Source organism: Lygodium microphyllum, chromosome 14 (genome assembly GCF_053477565.2).
Source record: "Lygodium microphyllum isolate KBCC chromosome 14, Lygodium_microphyllum_v1.1.10, whole genome shotgun sequence".
Taxonomy (NCBI): Eukaryota; Viridiplantae; Streptophyta; class Polypodiopsida; order Schizaeales; family Lygodiaceae; genus Lygodium; species Lygodium microphyllum.
Window position 1 is genome coordinate 133,993,498 of NC_141148.1, and position 21,985 is coordinate 134,015,482.

The 21,985-nt window shown below is 42.9% G+C and overlaps 1 protein-coding gene across 1 annotated transcript in view; it reads right to left on the reverse strand.

Annotated features, from left to right (window-relative positions):
* Nucleotides 1–21,985, reverse strand: part of LOC148026135 (uncharacterized) — a 103,967-nt gene that overhangs the window by 59,597 nt on the left and 22,385 nt on the right. The gene's annotated exons all lie outside the window — the stretch shown is intronic.

Consider the following 21,985-nt stretch of genomic DNA (forward strand, 5'->3'; position numbering starts at 1 on the left):
TGATGAAATTCAGATTTCTACTGCATAGAATGTTTGTTTTTAGGTATTTTCCTTAGTATAAAGCTTAAATACTCGCATATCATTCATTCACTCATTCCTGTGTGTGTGTGTGTGTGTGTGTGTGTGTGTGTGTGTGTGTGTGTTTTGAGAGATATGTATTGCTTTCTCTTGGCCACTGGTGGATTCAGCTGATGTGATGAATGCCTGTCACCAGATTTTTGATGGTGTATGTCTATCTATTGATTCATTTAAGGCTGTCAAGTTGGAAGAACCTTTCACTGATATCGAACTGGATTGATGCACTGAAACACTTAAGTAAATGAAAATCTCCAAGATGGGATGGTCTAGCAATGGAATTCTATATGGCCTTTTGCAATGATCTGAAAGGCATGGTATTGACAATGATCGATTATGCATGGGCCATGGTAGCATCAGCAACTCCTGGAGCAATGGAAATGTGGTCTTGTTTGATTGACTGCAAATAAGAAATTGAGTGAAAATATTATTGCTTGATGTCCAATTACTCTTATGCCAGTGATTTATAAGCTATTACTGAAAATAAGAGACTAAAAGTGTCTTGCATGGACCACATTTGAGGCAATATGGAGGTTGTGCCTACATATGATAATATTGCAGATGCTCTTACTACCATTGAGTATATTGAATATACTCGACAGGATGAGCCAATCATGTAAGTAGATGTGACAAAAGCATTTGATACTGTACACAGGATGAGCCAATCATGTAAGTAGATGTGGCAAAAGCATTTGATACTGTACACCCAATGCCTAGGGTATTGGTATATCCTGCCCAACCATGCATTGAGCAGTTGTATCAGAATACAGCAATAAATAACATTGGCTAATTTATGGCTAAATACCAGTTTAAACATAGTATGTGAAATGAAAATCCACTGAGTGCATTGTTGTATGCTCCTGCCACTCACCTATGGTTGGTTTGTATGGACAAGCTTACATAGGTTATCTATGTCTAGCAAATGGGACATCCCATACAATCCATCCAGTCTAGTACAACACGTATGATCCCATACATGTTGGGAATAAAGGGCCATCGTGCCTTTTATATGTGCACGGGTGTGAACACACCCTTAGCACATTGTACTTTCATACATATATCTATCTAAAACCTAAAGTGGTACACTCGTCATTGTACCAAAAAAGTGTGTTCACTCTCTACTCTGCTCACTCGCACTCTTCTCTGTCTCCCTCACTGAGCGTAAGGTCTGTCTACCTCTATCTCCGTGCCTAATCGATTCCTTCAAACTGGTATGAGAGCGTAAGGTGCTGAGCGTGCTGAGCACGATCGTCAGTCAGACCGAGGCAGTCGTGAGCTGCAGAAAGCGGACAGGCTGTGGAGAGTGTGCGAGGGCCAAGCTCCAGCTGTGCGCCAAGGCTCGTGACGAATGGCAGGCGATAGGTGCTACGCGTGACGGGACGGGTAGTGGGCAGCAGCCATCGCGTGACGAGGCTGCGTTTGACCTGCAACAGGCCTGATGGGGCGCGCGACGCGTGACAGGACCAGCGGGCAAGGACAGGCCTGACGGGGCGCACAACATGTGACGGGACCAGCGGGGCGAGGACAGGCCTGATGGATCAACGGACCCATCATCCAAATTTTTTTTATAAAATCTTGTTTCATTTTAAACTCCTCTCCTCTGGGCATTCCCATGCGCAAGCACAGTATGCAGATTTGAGCAAAATTGAGCCAGAGATTTGGGGCTTTTCCCAAATTTGGGGTATTTGGCGCTTTTAATGTACATGTGCAATTTGGGCTGAAATTAACTCAATTTCTCGACATTGAGGCACATTGGACCCCGCAATTTGGGGCTTTTGCGATTTGGGCAAAATTTGTGCAGCATTTGGTTATTTTATGTACATGAAGGTTGAATTCCGCGAAATTTGGACATCAACACTTGGTGAAATTTGGGGGTTTTGCTGAAATTGCTTTATTTTGGCAAAATTGGGCAGTCCTATGCATGACAAAGGAAATGTAGATGTGTGTTTGACGCTTTTGAGCACAAAGTTCCGGGGCTTTTGACCGTTCGTGTCAAATTTTATGCCTGTGGGTACACGTACAACAGAAATTGCAGCTGATATTTTGGGATTTCTCATGTAATGTGATGCACATGCCCTTTGGAACAGCTGTAATCAGTTGGATAATGCTGTAGCACTTGGTTTGGTGCTTCTGAAAACTGAATTACAGATCTGAAATCTCTACTTCTGCGTGGTCATTTATTGCTGATTGGTACATCTTTGTACCTTGATCACTTGGGTGACAATTTGGGCCTGCATTTACTGGTTTTTTGGTCACTTTTGAGTTGAAAACCATGGCTGGCAGCAAGGACAGCAGTAATTTGATGCATATAAAGAAGCTTGAAGACGCACATAATTTTGCAGTCTGGCAAAAACAGTGCTACAATATCCTGTTACAAAAGAAGCAGGCAAAGCCAATCAAAACTAAAGGGGCAAAGCCTGTGGACATGGATCAGGACGATTGGGATGAGTTGAATGAGCTTGCACGCTCAACTATAGAGCTATCGATTTCTGATGCCTTGCTCTTCACCATTGAAGGTTTGGATTCTGCATATGCTATATGGACTAGACTGGAAGAACTGTATGCACAGAAGAGCGCTGCAAGTAAAGTGTATTGGCTGAAAAAGCTTATGGATTTGTGTATGAAAGAAGGTACAGCAATGTCTACTCACTTCAGTGAATTTAACTCCATTTTCAGCCAGCTGGTTGCCTTGAAGTTCATGATTGATGAGGAATTTAAGGCTACTTTCTTGCTTTGCACTCTACCAGAGAGTTGGGATACATTCAGGACTGCTATGAGCAATTCTAATGTGATCCTTTTGTATGCTGATGTAGAGAGTGCTCTACTTATGGAAGAGATGAATCGGCAGAACAATGCATCCAGTAAGTCTTCCAGTGCTTTGCATACTAGGGGCAGGTCACAGCAAAAGGGCAAATATGATGGCAAGGGACGCAGTAAATCACGTGGCAAAGATGTTGAATGCCATCATTGTAGCAAGAAGGGTCACTTTAAACGTGACTGCTACAAATGGAAGAAAGAGAAAGGAAAAGGCAAGAAGACAGATGATTGCAAGGAAGAGAAGAAGGACAGTCAGCCTAAGAAGAGCAGTGTAAAAATTGAAGAGGTGAATGTAGTCACTCATGACAGTGACAGTGGGAGTGATGTACTCTTTGTCTCTTCACATTTTGGTGTACATGCTCTACTTGCAGATACAGATGATGACATGCATACCTGGATTCTTGATTCAGGTGGTTCCTTTCATGTCACCCCTCATCATGAGTAGTTTTCCGCATATACAGGGGGTCGACATGGTGTTGTCCATCTTAGGGACAACTATGCATGTAAGATTGCAGGTATTGGCAGTGTGCAGTTACAGTTTCAGCATGGCTCTGTCTTTACACTTCAACATGTACGGCATTACCATTGGATTAGGAGATCGTCTAGGGCTACTAGACAACCTGACAGATTTGTTCCTGGTGCAATTTATGCGGCTGAGTATGTCATGTTGACAGACTGTGTTGAACCGTCTTGCTTCAAGAAAGCAATGGACAGACAGGACAGCGAGAAATGGTATAAAGCCATGCTGTCAGAGATGGAATCTCTTGAAAAAAATGGCACTTAGGACTTGGTGCAGTTGCCTAAAGGGCAGAAAACCCTTCCATGCAAATGGGTTTACAAAATGAAGATCACTTCTGGTTCCTCACCAAAGTACAAAGCAAGATTGGTTGCAAAGGGATACAAACAAGAGCATGGAATTGACTTTGATGAGATTTTCTCTCTTGTAGTCAAGATGACTACATTGAGAACCATCTTGGGCTTGGTTGCAGTTGAGGATATGGAGCTCATACAGGTGGATGTAAAGACTGCATTTTTACATGGTGATCTGCATGAAGACATATATATGCAGCAGCCTGAAGGGTTTGTTGAACAAGGGAAGGAAAAAATGGTATGTAAACTCAAAAGGAGTTCGTATGGGCTGAAACAAGCACCAAGAGAATGGTATTATAAGTTTGATACATTCATGCAGTCCTGAGGCTTTCATAGAAGTCAAGTGGATCACTGCTTGTACACCAAGAAGGCAGCAGATGGCAGCCTCATTATCTTGGTTTCGTATGCTGATGACATGCTAATTGCTGGCAGGGATACTCATGCCTTGGATTCATTGAAGCAAAGTCTTCATGGCGGCTTTGACATGAAGGATCTGGGTGATGCAAATCACATTCTTGGCATGCGAATACTCAGAGATAGATCTAAAGGTTTACTCTATCTATCTCAGCAGGAGTATATCTCCAAAGTTTTGCAGCGTTTCAATATGGAGGGGGGGAAAACAATTGAGGTTCCATTGCCTCCATATGTGAAACTCAGTGCAGAGGACAGCCCTACATCTAATGATGAGAAGGCTGAAATGGCCAAGATACCATATGCTTTAGCTGTTGGCAATTTGATGTATGCTATGGTTGCTACATGTCCTGACATTGCTTTTGCAGTGGGAGTGGTTAGCAAATACATGGCAACCCCTGGCAAGAAGCATGGGGATGCAGTGAAAGGTATTATGAGATACCTCAAAGGCACAAAGAAGTTGTGCATCTGCTTTGGAAAGTAGAAGCCATTTGTTGTTGGCTTTACGGATGCAGACTATGCTGGTCATGAGGACTGCAGGAAGTCCACTTCTGGGTATGTGTTTACTTTCACAGGAGGAGTGGTCTCTTGGATCTCTAGGCTACAAAAGTATGTTGCATTGTCTACTACAGAGGCAGAGTATGTAGCTGCCACTGAGGCATGCAAGGAGGCTTTATGGCTTTCACGTCTAGTGGGAGAGCTTGGCATCACAGAGTTACCTGTTCTCCATTGTGATAGTCAGAGTGCTATCATGCTAGCACGGAATCTTGTCTTTCATGCAAAGACAGCACATACAGGTGAAGTATCACTTCATTAGAGATGTGCTTGACAGCAAGAGCATTGAGCTTGTCAAAGTGCATACAGATGATAATCCTGCAGACCTCACGAAGGGTCTTCCAGCAGAGCGGTTTGCTCATTGCCGACAGATGATGGGAATTGGATAGATATATTTGTTTCAGCTTTGTACATACTTAGACTTAGCTGATTCTTTTCTCCTCTTAAGACACATTGCCTTTAGGTGGGAGGTTGTTGGGAATAAAGGGCCATCGTGCCTTTTATATGGGCACGGGTGTGAACACACCCTTAGCACATTGTACTTTCATACATATATCTATCTAAAACCTAAAGTGGTACACTCGTAATTGTACCGAAAAAGTGTGTTCACTCTCTACTCTGCTCACTCGTACTCTCTCTGTCTCCCTCACTGAGCGTAAGGCCTGTCTACCTCTATCTCCGTGCCTAATCGATTCCTTTAGTACACTCGGTCACGGGTGCCCGCAGGGCCTGGAGGGATTTCTCTCTCTCTCCCCCCACATGCTGGAATGGTTGGCTCAAGAGATGTTAGGAGAGAGAGTGTGCATATGTGTTTGCAAGATTACAAGATCATGCACTTAGTAAATAACAAGACAATGTTGAGCTAAAATATAGATTACATGCTAATTAGCCTCTTGAACAGCCCCTTTAAATGCTTCAAACACCCTAATACAGGAAAGGTTCAAGAGAGTTAAAAAAGCAAGAGGTTCAAGATCTTGGAACTTTCTATAAATAGACAAGCTACCCTCCATTCAGCTCAATCTCGTTTTTGCAGGTTTCAGGTGATCTAGCTTTGATTCCCACACCCTGTTCATGTACACCCTTTACTACTGCAAACAGCCAAGTGGACTTCTCCTACTGCTGTGTTTGTTGCAGCTAGCTGTCAGTGTCCACCACCCTCAGAAAGCTGCACTTGCTGCTCCCAACTGCCGCCCAGCTGTTGCCACCACCCTCCTACTGCTATGTTTTGCTGCTGCTCTTGCCGCTCGCAACCCTACTCTCTCCCAAGGCTGGTTTTGCAGATTTCTCACTCTTTTGCCTGTCCGGCACTGTATGGCATCACTGTTTGCTACGTTTGTTGCTGTCCAACATCTAGAGGCTGTCTTGCTGCATTTCAAGATCTATCAGGAATACAACACACTCTCCATCTCATTACCTCTATCTCAATCCTCCAAACATGAGAGTTCAGGGTACAGTTTTCATTCCCTGTACAGTTTGTTCGCTGCATGAGCATCGTATTATATTTATTCATTCATTCGGATCTTCATTGTATTCATTGTCTCCCAGTTACCCTAACCCTAACTGTGTTATGTTGAGTATATTCATTGACATATGCTTTCATTTATGTTCTGCGTTGGGGTATTTCTTTACACGGTATCAAAGCGAGGATCTCTCCGAAGAAACCTAAGCCTTTAATTTGAAAGCCCTCTACAAAGTAGAAACAACAGGAGGGACTTCAAACATATCTTCACCACATCATAATGCTCTAGAGCCTAGCACATTGAGAGACAAGATAAAGTGGGCCTCACAGCTTGCTCCTCCAATTTCCAACATAGCCCAAGAGACTTCCGACTACCATGGAGTCCATAGACCATACAAGATTTCATGAGCCAAATACAATCTCATCCTAATGTATTGAGCTCAACAACAAATTAAAGGTAAATTTGAGTTTTTCCCTTTAGATTCAGTGCACCGGTCTAATGATTTTGTAGAAAGGATGGAAGCTCTGCAAAGGACTGGTCATTGTGATGTCGAAACTAGCATGGAGTACAAACACTTTTCTCTCTACCCATTCCATCTACATCTACATCCTAAACTTCTTTGCCACTTTCTTCTATCCCATACACATCGCCATCTTCATTTACTTCTTTGTCAGGTACGCAAAACAACACTTTTCAATCTTTTAAATTTACTTCCTCTTTTCCTCAAGATATTATTGATGCTCAGGTTAAAGGATCTCTTCAAACCAAGCATTGGTTCATAAGCCTTCAAGAAGATAGATTACTCCATTTGAACTTAAGAAAAGGTTGCAAGATTCATTGGTGAGCACTCCTTCTCCACCTTTTCCTTCCGCTTTTATATCTCATGGTCAATTTGATTTTGGTGAATCATCCTTTTCATCATTTGTATTTAATGGACAAAAGGAATCTAACTCATTTTCCACTTTTACACCAATAACAAATTCGTTTAATCTCTCACCCATCCCACCCACTACTCCCGTTGCACCTTCCTTGCAGCCTCCATTAAGTGCACCTTTCATAACTTCTCACATCACATCAGGGATCCTTTATCCTTCGGCACAACCTTTAGGTCCTCCTCTTTTCCTTAGTTGGGTGATGTCTCCATGATGGAGGTTCAACAGTCCGTACACACACTTTCAAGATTTTCATGGCTTAGGAATGCTACCTCATCATTACCAAGTGTGGATTAGTTGGTACCAGTTTGCCTCCATGGCCTTACCTAGGGGGCCTTCCGGTCAATTTTTTGTGTCCCAGCCGATAGTTGGACAGGGCTTACGCGTCCCAATGGCTCCAACTCTACTGACACTTTATGGAAACATTCATATTCCAATGTCTCCGCGTCAATCAGCACCCTTTGGATATTTTCAGCCTCTTTCTACCTATCCACCTTATCCCCCTCCACCATCTCCTTCTTATCCATCTTATTCCACTTATCTAACACCTCATGGTTACTCCTCATCAGCCAAACATTCCTTTAATGACAAGACTCGTTTTAACGAGTCGAACTTCACTACTTTGTCAAAACCTGATGAGACATATCCTTGACTCACAGAACTATGATATTATGCAAGGGTTGGAATCCCAACTTGATCCCGCACTTATTCCATACGAGGTTGTCCACTCATGGAAGGCTAGAAATACCTCCGCTATTGTCAAGTTTATGCACGGTTTATTACCTAAACTTTATTCACAGCTTTAACATTTTGACTTAACATCCGAGTGTTAGGCACACTTGACTAACTACTATGTAGCTCGGGATAGAACCTGTCGCATCAATTTGGATTATGAGGTCCAAAACTTTGAAATCAATGACCAAGATAACTTGAAAGCCAAGTTGGCTTAGTATTGACACCTTCTCGCCAAGTTCTCTACCACGGGGGCTCCTAAGTCCTCAGACGAACAGGTCACATTGTTTCTTAACAAGCTACTAAGGAGATACTTCCATTTTGTGCAGTAGGTGATCTCACATCCCACTATGCCCCACACTATATGAATTTGAGTATCAGCTTCTATGTTACACTTGGCTGCTTGATCAATTTCATAGTTTGACCTCTACAAAGAGGGCTCTTGTTGAACAAGGGAAGGGTAAATAAAATCAGAACTCCAATGAAAATAAAAAATAAAACCAAAATCAAGCTAGTGAGACCCAAGGAAACTCCCAGTCATCTCTCAAACCCGGGTAGCAGAATGTACCTAAGAAAAATAAGTATTGTCAGCATTGTCAGAAGGCTAGCCACTTTGATAACGAGGGTCACTCAAAGGCAAGAGACACAACACCAAAAGCTAAGACTCAGACCCCCACTCCTCAATCGTGCAACCCCCAATAGGGAAGGTAGAGTGGTAGCAATCCTCAGTAAGGGGTAGTGGCGAAGCCAGACCCATGCTGCCACTGATCAACCATCATAGTAGACAACGTTCTCAACGCCAGAAGACTTGTCTAATTGGTCTGTGAAGGTCCACATTGTCTTCATAGAGACATTTGAAGATGCGAGTCTCATCCACATCAGTGACTTACCTCTTGACGAGATGACTGCAAAGACTCACTTATCACAGCCGAGTAATTCTACTCCTCTTTGATTGTGGATAATGAAGCTAGTCATCATATGACCCCCATTGAGAACATTTTCATTTTCCAAGTAGCTGCAACAAGGAGAGTCCAAGGTTGGAAACAACTTCTCGATCAAGATTCAAGCTCACGATCACATCAGTTTTGCCACCACTAACAAGGCTCGGATTGCGCTACGCTGGATGATGTGTACTATGTCCCCTAGCTTGGGGTGAACTTGTTATTAGTTCACTAGCTTTGCCAGTTGGGACAAACAGTCTTCTTCACAACAATCACAATCAAGGTTCTTGACTCTCAGACAAGTTTAGTGATTGCTCACACTAAGGCACAACCTAGTGGCTCAGATTTTCTTCTATTGAGACTGGAAAGATAACGTCTATCACTTGGGGAAAGCTCTTTATGGGCTAAAGCAAGCACCCCAATCTTGGTTCCAAAAGATGGATCAGTTTCTTAGAACTTACGGATATCATTCTACCCTTATGACCCGAACGTATATCTATGCATCACTTCAACAGGGGTCAACTATATCTGCTATATATAGATGATTTACCTATCACTCAATCAAACTTTGCTACCATAACAAAAATTGCGGCTCAAGGTTGTACTACTTTAGAGATGACAAACCTTATTAGATTGCATGAAAAAGGGCCAAACAACGAAGTCTGAATTGGTTGATGCAAGTCAGAGTATACGAGGGAGAACAGGATGGAGTGCACCAGTGGATTCATTTTCAGCCTATGCTTATTTGCCTGAGGTTCATAATCAAAAAGCTCTTGTGGAAGAAAAGAAAAGCAGAGATGAAGACATTGCTGGTCCTTCCTCTTCAAGCCCATCCAAATGCATAACGCACAGTAAAATGGAGCAGTAGAAAGAGGCTGAAAAAGCCATACCTGAGCATGTTATGGAGGATGCATCTCAAGAGAAGAAACAAGAAGGAAAGAAAAGAGGCAAGCAGCTCGGTTACAGGTTACAATCGGATCTTGAGACTGCCACAAACCTTAAAAAGGTCTTGGAAGATCGCATACTTAACAGTAGAGTGGAATTCACACTTGGTGAAGTTCTTGGAATCGCAAAGTGTGAATTTCATGATGCAATCATTGATATACTGAAACGAAAAAGAGGGATACACTAACTCTAACTAGGCAAGAGATCCTGACACTCAGCATTCCCATGTTGGCTACTTCTTTACTTTGGGCATATCACCCATCTCTTGGACTAGCTGTAAGCAGGAGACAGTGGTGGCTTCCACGGCCGAGATTGAGTATAGGGCTCTCTTTGATGATACCATGGAGGCTATCTACTTGAAAAGCTTACTAGCGGTGCTTCAATTCCCATCATAGTTGTCAGGTACGAAAGGTACAATATGGTACGGTACAATAAAATACGGTATTAAATGGTACCTTATGATTTTATAAGATACAATACGATATTAGTACGAAAAAAAAAACATGATTTTAAAAAAACCATAAATCATTGAATGATAGAACACATGTTTAAAGTGAAAATAGCCATTTCATTACAAAATAAGATGAATACATGAGGGTGGCCATCACGGTTGCATGGACTATGCACAACATGCGATACAACTACAATCTAGTACATAAATGGTCCATGGATGATGCATCATGCATGTGGATACAATGATAGTAGATACAAAAGAAAGAGAGATCTATGAATCTATAGGCATCACTATCATCATCAGAACCATTTGAGTGCTCATCAATAGAGTCTGAAGATGACTCCCCAATATCGGATACTGAGACACTCTTATACTCATCCTCACTGATGAGGTTGCCATCATTATCAAATGATGGCTCCCTAGCTAGCACCTATGTAGGCAAGGAGGGGATATCATCATGATGCACGGGATGTGAGCTACTAGAGCTCCACCTTACATATGTTTGCAAGCCACTCGAACCACCCCTTCTCGATATTGAAGGGCGCTGAATGACCATGTCCCTGCTACCACCTACTCGAACTCCTTGCCCACGAGTACGTTGACTACGAGCGTCACGAGTATCTACCGCTATAAGCTCTCTATAGAGCTATACAAAAATCATCTCCTCCTCCTTATCCACCTTCTGATGTACACTTGAAAGAGTGTCGCCTATCCACTTGAATGTATCAACATTCACCTATACAATGCACATAAGATTGTAAATGCTAAAGTCTAAATTATAAAGTATAAACTTCAAAGTTTAAAACAACAAATTTAATCTTTACAGTTAAGTGTTTACCTGCTTCAGACTATCCATCCTTATCATAGCTCTCATCATGCATAAGTTAGTGCGGCAACAGACAAGCTGCTCTAACTATCGTGTGCTAAGCCGATTGCGAATCTTCGTGTGAATGAGAGAATAGGCACTCTAGTTTCTCTCACATGCACCCGAAGAGCAATCCTAAGCAAGGACCCTCATGCTAAGGGTTGAAGGATCTCCAATGCATATCCAAAGTTTTGCCACCAAAATAAAGGCTTCACAAGTGACTCTCTCTTCCAACAAGTGGGAAAAGCAAAAGCCACATGCCTCTCTGATCTGCATAACATCCTAGCTCCTCGAGCACTACATTGTGATCATCTGCAAGAAGAGAATCTTCAAAGAGCTTCAGGACACCAAGATGCAATAAAGGAAGAGTCAATACAACTACATGATGTTTCAAATGTGGGTAGCGACATAAGCAAAGAATTACAGTAGGGCAATTGATGCATATACAAAGCCAACCACAACCCAAAAATGCATGAGAAAAAGGAGTATTAGTAGATTGAATGACTTTGTTTAAGTAAAGAGCTTAGATAATTTGACCAAACACAAGGAAGCCAACAACATCAATGCCTTGTGTAAATTCAAGCACACACAATAAGTAACAACAACCACAAAATGAAATTGAAAGGTCTTGAGTTCAAAAACATTGCAGCTAAGGATTGGAATGAATTGGATGAGCTATGCAAGTCCACATTCATTTTATCACTCTCTAAGCAAGTGCCAATCCAATGGTTTTTGAAAAGCAAGGCATGCATGCTAATGCATGTGAAGATATGCTAGGGTTTTGCATTGAGAAAACACATCATAGACAACCACGACTGAAACACAAAGACTCAATTTGTAACAAGTAAAACTTAAACCCTAAACGCAAAACTCAAGACTCAAACACAAAGAAACACAAAGAGAATAAACTCTTAAGTAAATGAATGTTGTAAATGAATATAAGAGTGTGCAGAATCTCCAAGGGTAGAGCAATGGAATGAGGATCCAGAGCATAGACTCTAAACCAATGACGAGGTCCCAAAGACCCTAAGATTCAAGCACTTGTTGCATGAAGTTCAACCAAGTAGTGAAATTCGACCCGTTAAAACAAGTCTTATCCATTAAGGCATTCTTGGCGGTTGCAACAAGAGTGGTAGTACTAGGAGATAGAGAAGATGTGTAATGGAGGTAGGGTAGCTAGGAGGAATAAGATGGGGAAGTGCAGTACACTTGGGAAGGATTCCCAAAAGTGTCATCCATGCATACGAGAAGTATGCGCAATGGTTCCAAAGGTGGGCATGGGCGGACTGTGTATGGGCATGGTAACTGCATGAGGTGCCCATGGTGGAGAGAGGGGGACACGAGGAGCTGAGGATTAGAATCCCCTACATAGGAGTGACCCAAGGAAAGTGTGATGACAGTCCATAGGCAGAGGAGGGATATTCTTGCATTTGAAAAGTTATGTGAGGGGGTTGTAAATGTTCGTGAATAGTGAGGGGCAAGGTTGTCCACGTCTGACGGACGGGTCGGACCCATCCGACCCGTCCTATCCCGTCCGCTGTGTCCGGTTGTCCGATTGTGCCTTGCCGTGACCCGTCCGGTTCCCTGTGACCCGCCGTCCGCTATTTGCACCCCGCCGTGACCGTTACGCCGCACGCGAGTCCTGACTCCTGTACGCCTGGGCCTTGCGGCCAATAAAGTTGTAAACGGTCACTTTTTTGACCGTTCTTCTTATCTTTCTTACCTTTCTTTTCTTCTTTCTTTCTTAGCTTTCTTTCTTATGTTTCTTTTCTTCCTCACCTTTCTTTTTCTTTTCTTTCTTGAATCTTCTCTGTTCTTTTTTTCTTTCTCTCTATTCTTTTCTTTCTTTCTTTTCTTTTTCTCTATCTTTTCTTTCTTTCTCACAAAGACTCCAGAGAAAAGATTAAAGATTAAAGTTTTAAACTAACAAGTTTAAAAACTCTCCCTCTTTTCCTTTCCCTCTCTCTCCAAACATTAAGTTTATGTTTTAATTTGTAAGTCCAAACATTAAGCATAGACTTAATATTATATGTATTTTTTATTTCATCGGACGTAGATCCAAGATTTATTAGTCCGATTAGTACCGTACTAGCATCGGACTGTACTAATCGGACGTCATCGGACGTGACAACCATGGTGAGGGGGATGCCCACCATCACAACCATCCCAGAGTATAAAGATGTGGAAAAGTGGGGGTATGTGGAAGGTACAATGTTAAAGAGTAGCATTCTCCCTAACAATGCACCAAGAGATGTAGTGATTGGACGAATGGAGGGTAGGTAGATTGTGGAATGGAGAAAGAGAAATGTTAGGAGCGGAGATGGAAAATCCAACCCTTGCTGTGCTTTGAGCAAAAGTGGAGTATAATCCAAGATTTTTGATGAAAATGTGAGTAGATCAAAATGTAGAGAAGATAGTGGTCGGATGGGAGGATATTGAGAAGTGTGATTTACTTGCTCAAATGAAACAGATAGTAGAGATATACCTTATGAAGGGTATCCACTTCGTGAGCTTCCTCTGTTAAAGTTTACGTGTTGAAAACCATCCAAATCCTACACACCAAAAGGAGAAATAGAAGTGGGTTTTGGCTCATACGACTCAAAAGGATTATATGAACCTGATATAAAGCTTGGCTAAGATGAAGGAGATGGATCACCACAAGCACCGAATGTTGTGGTACCTTCAAGATCAAAGAAATGGCCAATCTCACCAATCGGTCTAGACATAATAACACTCGTTGGAGGGGTGTAAACCAACTGTATGTGATACGCAAGTACGCTTCAAACTCTTCCTGTGTAGGTGACTGAGATTTTAAACACGAAACACAAACACAAAACTTCAAAACTCAAACACAAAGAGAAAAAACTCCAAAGTGAATGAATGATGTACATGAGTGTAAGAGTATACAGAATGCCCAAGGGCAAAGCAATGGAGTTTCGGAGAGTGACGTCCACCGGAGATGGATCCCAAGTGTTGTGACCACCAGTCAAAGTGATGGAAGACGAGAAAACACCAAACGCTAATCACTAGAGTGAGGAGAGATTGAGGCAACTGTAGCAGGAGGTGACTAATGAGGCGGACGATGTCAGGGAATTGCAAACGCAGTAAAAAAGAGGCTACCTAGAAGAAAAGGATGAATGCTAGCTGTGAGCAAGAGGAGAGAAGGGCCAAATGTAGGCTGTAGAAGGTTGTTTGATGCAGAGGAAGGGCCAACTGTTGCCTAGCTAATCAAAATCAAACTCAAGCAATAGGAGGCAATTTGATGGCTGGCAATGGCGATGGGACCAAACACAGCAAGAGGAAGGGCACCCAGATAGTGGGAAGCAGCAATGGATGAAGACACCAAGTTTTGGGGTATGAAGAGCTAAGAGGTAGAGTATCCATGTGCTTCTTGGTGAAGTTTTAATATTGTTTCACCTATTGATGGATGCTAGATGGATGGAAGAGAGTGACTTAGCAAATTGTTGCAACTTTACCCTGAGGCTTTTCAATTAGAGACAACTTTGGATTGAGCTCAATCAGGTTCAATAGAGCAGGGGTCTGACGCATCACTTCATGCTCAAGGGGAAGGTAGCACTTCCACTCCTCCAATGATGAACATCTCTTGTGTGTACTAGATCTTGGATGTATTCAGAATGCATCCAAGATACTATGCTAGCAGTATATCCGTCATGAGACCACTATTCAGTGTACTAGTCATTATAGTTTGGTATGCAGATTGGTATGATTTTCATTGTAACTCTGAATCTATACATTTGCATCAATATGCTTTAGTTTGCATTAGTGAATAATTATCATAGATTGATTATCAATTGCTAGTTTTTAGTGGATGATCATTAGTTCTCAATGGTATTCAGCTGATTTTGTGGACAATAGTGCATTTATTGAATGTTATTGGTAGTTCCACCATGGTTTATACTTAGATTATGCTTTGCTATGGTTGTTTGGCTAGAACAATTGAGATATACTATTGAGAGATCCATTCTATGGGTTTCCCGCCAAAGGTTTGGATTCTTTATGAGTCTTATGTTTTATTTATATTGGTTGGAAAATTTCACTAAGTATTTGGCTTTAGCATGGTTAGACGGCAATGGCCAATGTTGTTTTGACTATGATGCCTTTTGGGAAAGTCTGATGCAATATGCTTTGCTTTGGCATATTGCAATGCAATCAAGGACAATTGCAAGGATTTCAAGGAGGTAGTCTATTATGAGGATGTGAAATTTTAATGCTTTGCTTAGCATTTGATTAAAGGTTAATTAAATGTGCAAATGTGAGTTGCACATGTAAGGTGCAAGTTCATTATTTCGCAATGTGGGACCCAAGACCCGAGCATATCAGTTGGTGGTGCCTAAGGCAAAAGTGGTAACAAGTTATGCCTCGCATATACTAGATGATACCCAGTATCAGAACTTGGCCTAGAACATTTAATTAGCCATTAGAGTCAGTGGTGACACTAGGGAACTATCATTAATTAATTAGTTCAGGTCGTGATCAGTTGGACCCGTCAATCTTCGGTTACAACAGTTGGTCAAGCCAAGTTGTCCGTCAGTTTCAGGCACTTTTCTGTCACTCACGTCAACATTGCTGAGGTCTGGACTACTGCATGCTACGATCAGTCTCTTCAGCATAGACCACAATCAGTGCAGACCAACAAGAGAGCAGGCCACAATCAGTCCAATACAGACCACGATCAGTGCATAGAGAGAGAGAGAGAACAACTGCATTTTACGGACAAAAAAAAAAAAGAGAACAACTGCATCAGTTCTCCACATCAAGTGCCCAGGCTGTTGTGATCTGCAGACAGGCTTGGCCTGTGGGCATGCAGGCAGGGCAGGTTGTGACAGACGAGGTGCAATCCAGTTGTGCAGCCCAGGACATGTGGGGCCAGCGTGTAGGTAGGGAAGAGGCCACCATCAGCCTTAAGCAGGGCAGCGACCTCCAGCCAGAAAGAGAATGACCTGCAGACCTGTGTGATATCCTGCATGGCCAGTGGGGCAGCAACCTGCAGGCAAAGAGAAAGAAAAAGGCACCTAGCGTGCAGAATACCTAATTGCTGCCAACATGCATGGAGATCTGTGTGCAGATGCCTTCAATAATGCAGTGGTAGACGCTTTACAGCCAAACATCGATGAGGATGAAATGATCCCGAATTCTGACATGGAACACACTGAGCCCCTTGTCAAGCACTCCAAGTGTGTTGAAGCCTTCCCGGTTGTCACAACTCTATAGAAACAGAATTTGTATCCTTTTTCATTAATTTGTCTATATAAAGATTTATTAAATTTGTTTCCTTTGCACTAATTAGATATAAAGAAAAGTGCATTGGAGTTGGCCACTGATGAGTGGTCACAGGTTATGGTGGACCCACGCGGTGGGTTAGAGAAAAGATAGTTCACACTTCCACCTATATGGCCCGATTGGGCGCCTGTGACCAGAACTCACGCATATCAAGGTTAGACTCGCACACAGAAAGGATTGATGTCTTGAAATGTGGACTAGATCCGCCAAAACAGACAATTACAATCAACAAGATGGCATGATCATGAAATGCTTGTACAATGTGCATGTGTGGGCTGAAAGCTTGAAATGCACATTTCTTTGCATAGGAAAGTCACATGAAGATTCTGATACCGTTTTTGCGATGTACATGGAAAAAGCTTTCATATGACACCCATATTGGGGGGTCCCTAAATTTTAGGAGATCCCTAAATTTTAGGAGCCTCGAAGTAGAATAAAAATGCTAGTCCTAAAAAATAGGGATGTCATTCTAAAAATAGAAAATTCTGTACTCTGATTGTGCTTACTAAATTTGGTTGTTTCTATTCTTGACAGTACTCAGCCCAAAAAGGAAGGCCATAGAGAAGAGATAAGTGTCAAGACACTTGTCACACAAGTTTCCAAGTGCCCCACCACTTGTCATATCTCATGACATGTGGCTGGACACTTGTCTTGTGCTACTCCACTTTCCCCTTTTGTACTAGCTCTTCCCTCTCCTATAAATAAGAGCTCGTTTTTCTTTATTCAGCATCATTTTTCTTTGCTGTAAACTCATGTACAGCACCCACAAATAGCCAAAAACTGGCCCCATCCATCCCCATCATTATCCCCCACTTCTCCATTATCAAATTCCTCCATATTCCCTCTTCTATCACTGCTGTTTTACAGGACAGCAAGCCTGTAAATTCATTACAGCACCTCCTTCTCGAGCTCTTTCTTCCATTTTAGCAACAAGAAGCAAGCCCTATCCATATACTGCTGATCAACGATGAACAAAGGCTGATTTCCCCTCTTTCTTCTCTCATACTGTAAAGAAATCAGTTCTTATCATTGCATAATAGATAATGCATGTGTGTTTGTACATCTTTGCATGATCTTGTGAGAGTGAGAATTACTTCTCCTCACTCTCAGGTTGATTGTAACTGAGCTCTTCCCTAAGGGACTTGGGTTGAGCAAAAATACATTCCTTCGGGGGGGGGAGGGGGTTTGGGATTGCCCATCTTCAACCCTCAATCTTGTCTCCATTACTTTTACATTTTCATGGCTGTAATTTTATGAGTAATTTTCATTTTCAGCTTTAAGTGTTCATTCTCTTTTATATTAAATCTCGAAAACAAGCGAATATCATAATTGTTAAGCATACTACGTTGTTCGGGGCATTTACACCGGTGGAAGGGACAAATGCATTTGCCTTACAGGGAATCACAAACTTTCCCATGTGCTACAGAGATGGGCCACACTTTGTCCTATGCTCAAGTAGCAGAGCAGTCAAATGACTCCCACAACTTGGATTGGGAGCATCTTTTGGAATTTGCCATGGCCCAACATGTTTCTTGGGTTGTATGTGCAACATAATTAAGATAATTGCAGTGACTTTGACGAGAGTGATGTCATTGTTACCACTGTGGATACAAAAAAGGTGTTGTGCTTGTTCTCCTCCTTCCATCATGAAAAAGGTGTCATCCTGTTCTTTACTGCCACAATTCCTACAATGTCTTATGTACGCTCATGGTTGATGAGTGTTGTACAAGAGGACTATGTGGAGGGACATCTCTGTGGCCTCAAGGGGGTTTTATAAGGTTGTGCTCTGATCCCCTCATCAGTGTGATGTACTTTTAAGTAAGTTGCCATTGTTTTATGATTGCAAATTGATGCATGTTGTCCCATGGTGGCCCACGGCAGACTTCACAAAATTGCTAAAGCAAGAAAGGCCGGTTTGGGTGGAAGTGGAGGGCTTCTCAGCCATGTATTGGCCCCTTTTACTTGATGCCATGTCCAAGATTGGTCAAGTGTTGGTACCTCTTCAGTACCCGAGCCATCAATAGAAACAAAATGTGCATGCTTTGGAATACATCTCACAAGTGTGTCCCACTTGGCTACGGGTGAATTCCCCTAGAATGCACACTCTGCATCTCCCTCTCAAATGGGGAGCCTTTGTGGGACACTACTTCAACTATGGAAAATTGGGTCACTTTATGGCAGAATGTACTGAAGCCAAAGAAGGGATAACACAAAAAAATGAGGTTCCTACTGTTCAACAAGATGGTACTACTATGCATATAGAAGCTTAGCCTATGGGAGGAAATTTGGGCAAAGGCAAACAATTGCTTTCCACCCCCCACTAATCGCGTCCATGGCTAGCAAGAGGTGCAATCGAAAAAAGGCAAAAAGTCGAATGATGTTCAGAACATTGGATCTTTGGAGGATACACAGAATGCCCTACGCACCTATGTGCACCGTAAGGATAAGCCTTTGTCCCAAGGTGCTGGTTTTGCACCTTTGAGCATTAAGGTAACCTCTAATTCTAAGGCTCGGACACAAGTCATTATGTGTGCCCCCTAAACATCTTGCCTATTACAAGCATGGTAAGATCATTACTCCATGGGACCGCGAAAACAGCATTGTAGCATAGAAGACGTGGATCATGTTAGCCTATCTATGTTAGTCATGTCAATCTGTCATCTCCTGGTTGTGAGCGCCTGTCAGAGTCTGATGGAGACATAGAATTTAGGTGCATTTTCTCTATTTGTCGGCTTCCTATGTGCATCCTATGCTAGTTACTAATTTCCACAATTTGCCTACACTTGCCAGACATTGTCATTGCCATCTGGGATTTTTCCGGGATGTCCCCTATTTTTCTTGGCATTTCTTTCATTGTGACCAGCATTTATTGCTAGTCGGCCAACATTTATGGCCTCTCCTAGATCAGGTCGGCCAGTTTTTTGGTACTCTTGCTATTTATAGCTGCACCCCCCACTTGGTAGACACACACTCTTCAGTCTTCAATCTTCCCTTTGCAAGTGCACACTCCGACTCTCCGTGCTTAGTGCTACCATCGTCATCAGCCTGATTTGGTGCCCTCACTGATGCTTTGGGCTGCATGCAGGGATTGATCAATCCATCATCATTGTATCAACATTCTTCTTCAGTCAATGTAGTATTCTTCCCTCATCTTCTACTCTCTCTCTCTCTCTCTCTCTCTCTCTCTCTCTCTCTCTCTGTGTGTGCTTGTGTTCCTCTTCTGTTGCGCACTCACATGATATTAGAGCCTAAGTGAGAGCACAAAGTGCTGATTTGTTGCAGAGAAGCATACCCAACCATCAAATGCAGCCATAGCCATTGCGTTTGCTGCAAACGCAGCCATTTAAGGAGGCGGCGGCAGCATCTAGGTGGTCAACACCTATGTTTTCAGCTAGTTGACCCTTTTCCTACCTAGTACGCAGCATTTATTGCTGCCATGTCAACTTCTGTTGTTGATTGTCATCTTTTAGAGGAGGCGGCACTTCTATGGTTGCAAGCGATAAGTCTTTTCTTGTGCAGTCGGCACATCTGTACATCCTGTAGCTGATTGCTTTCTCACATACCTATTGTTTCCATCAAAACATAGTTTTTCCAGGTGATTGCAGATTTGAAAGATGTCTTACCAATTTCAAGGCTTTGAGGACTCAGATGGGGAGCTTCTATCTAGCCACTCTTCTAAGCGGGGACATGATTATAGCAAGTTTCATCATCGGGAGAAGTCTCCTCCCACCCGTCCATACTCTGCTCATCTTTCACAATGGGCCCCATATGATGTGAAGGCTCCATCCCTAGTGAAGATGCTATCCTTGATACCCTCGATACAAGTGTCTGTTTTACCTTCGTTACCCAAAGAAGACAAACTTGACAGTTCAAACTATTCATTGTGGTCATGTAAGATGGAGTGCATGCTCGATAGCTTCGATCTTTGGACTCTTGTTTCAAATTCCATCCCCGTCCTAAGGAGGACCCTGTAGATGGAACTTCTATGGACCGTGCAGCCTTGTGGAATCAGCTCAACTCTCGAGCTCGATCATTCCTCTTTATGAGTTTGCAAGACTCTGTATGTATGCATGTTTGTAGATTGAAGTCCGCGGCGGAAGTGTGGAAGAAGTTTATGTCTTTGTATCACCATAAGACATTTGCCCACAAGATTTCCCTGGAGAATAAATTGTGAATGCTCGGTTTTGATGATTCCTCTTCTATAAAGGAACGCATCACGAAGATGGAGGACATGAGGGGTGAGCTTGCCTCTCTTGGTCAGATGATATCCTCTCAGGACATGGCTATGATCCTTTTTGACTCAACTACCATCTTCTCGGTTTGATGTTTTCTACAGTAGACTTATTACATCGAGGACCCATGAGACCCTCTTATGGGTGGAGCTTTCGCTGCTTGTCTTGAAGCATGACAAGCGACTCAATGAGATTGGGGCCAGTGGTTTTGGCTCCACCAAGGCATTTACTGGAGGTACAAATGGAGGGAAGAAGAAGGTACTGTCAGAAGTGGAGCAGCGGTGGAAGCATAAACATGTACTGAAATAAACTGCTGAAACACAAGACAAAAAGAGAAAAGAAAGAACACGATACAGATGAGAACTCAGATGTATGCACAAGAAATGGAATCCATATATCTGAACACGAGACAGTCGCATACAACAGTGAGTCACTGGCTGCGTGGGCACTGGCACTGGCTCCTCTCTCCACAGAGTCTGCAGATGGTGAAGATGAAGTGACTGACTGAGGAGGAGCCACTGAGTATAAATAGGCTGAAAAAGTGGGGAGCAATAATGCTGGTCGGACAGCATTAAAGCTGGCCGACTGGTGCATAAAATGCTCCACTGGCATAAAATGCCACACCAGAAAAATACCTAAAATACCTAATAAAAAATGCCCAGCCCAAATCAAGCTCAGACTCACACATGAGCTGACAAATACTCTGCTAACACCCTCTCTCAGATCATGAGTGATCTGATACAATACAATAGTACAATGAAAAGGGATCAGAAACTATATAACATAGAACCACCAAGTAGAACCATGGATACCCAAGCAGTGGGTGATCAAGCCACCACCAAGGTGCCTCGGAGAACCTGATGTCGATGTCGATCGTACCAAACACCTGAAAATAGAGAAGATCATAGCATGTCTCTGTGTCCATCACCAATGTCTCGCAGTAGCATACAAGACCATCCTGTCAAAAATGCCCCTGAACATAGGTGACCATGGATTCCCTGCCTTTGGCCAGACCGCCAAAGTGTCCCCTCATGTGAGCTCCAGACGAAAGCCTCCCGCTCTCTGTCAGATAACCAGCTCAGCATGAACCTGGATGTCAATCCCATCTCCAGGATTTGATTCCGCCAGACTGAAGTCGATGCGTCAGGGACGTCCCTCTCTGGAACCTGTGCACCTGTATAAAAGTAGAGATGAGGCGCGGCTGCCCCATCTGAACACCCGCTCACACTCCCTCTCTGGCACAAGAGAGTCGTGAGGGATGACCTCATCACCACCACTAGAAAGCAGCCGAGGAAGGGGCCACCAAGCCCTTCCTGCGATCCGAAGAAGAGGATCCCTTCCGCGCCTTGGACTTCACCTTGGTCGGAGGATCTGAGTCGGAGTCTGATGAAGGAG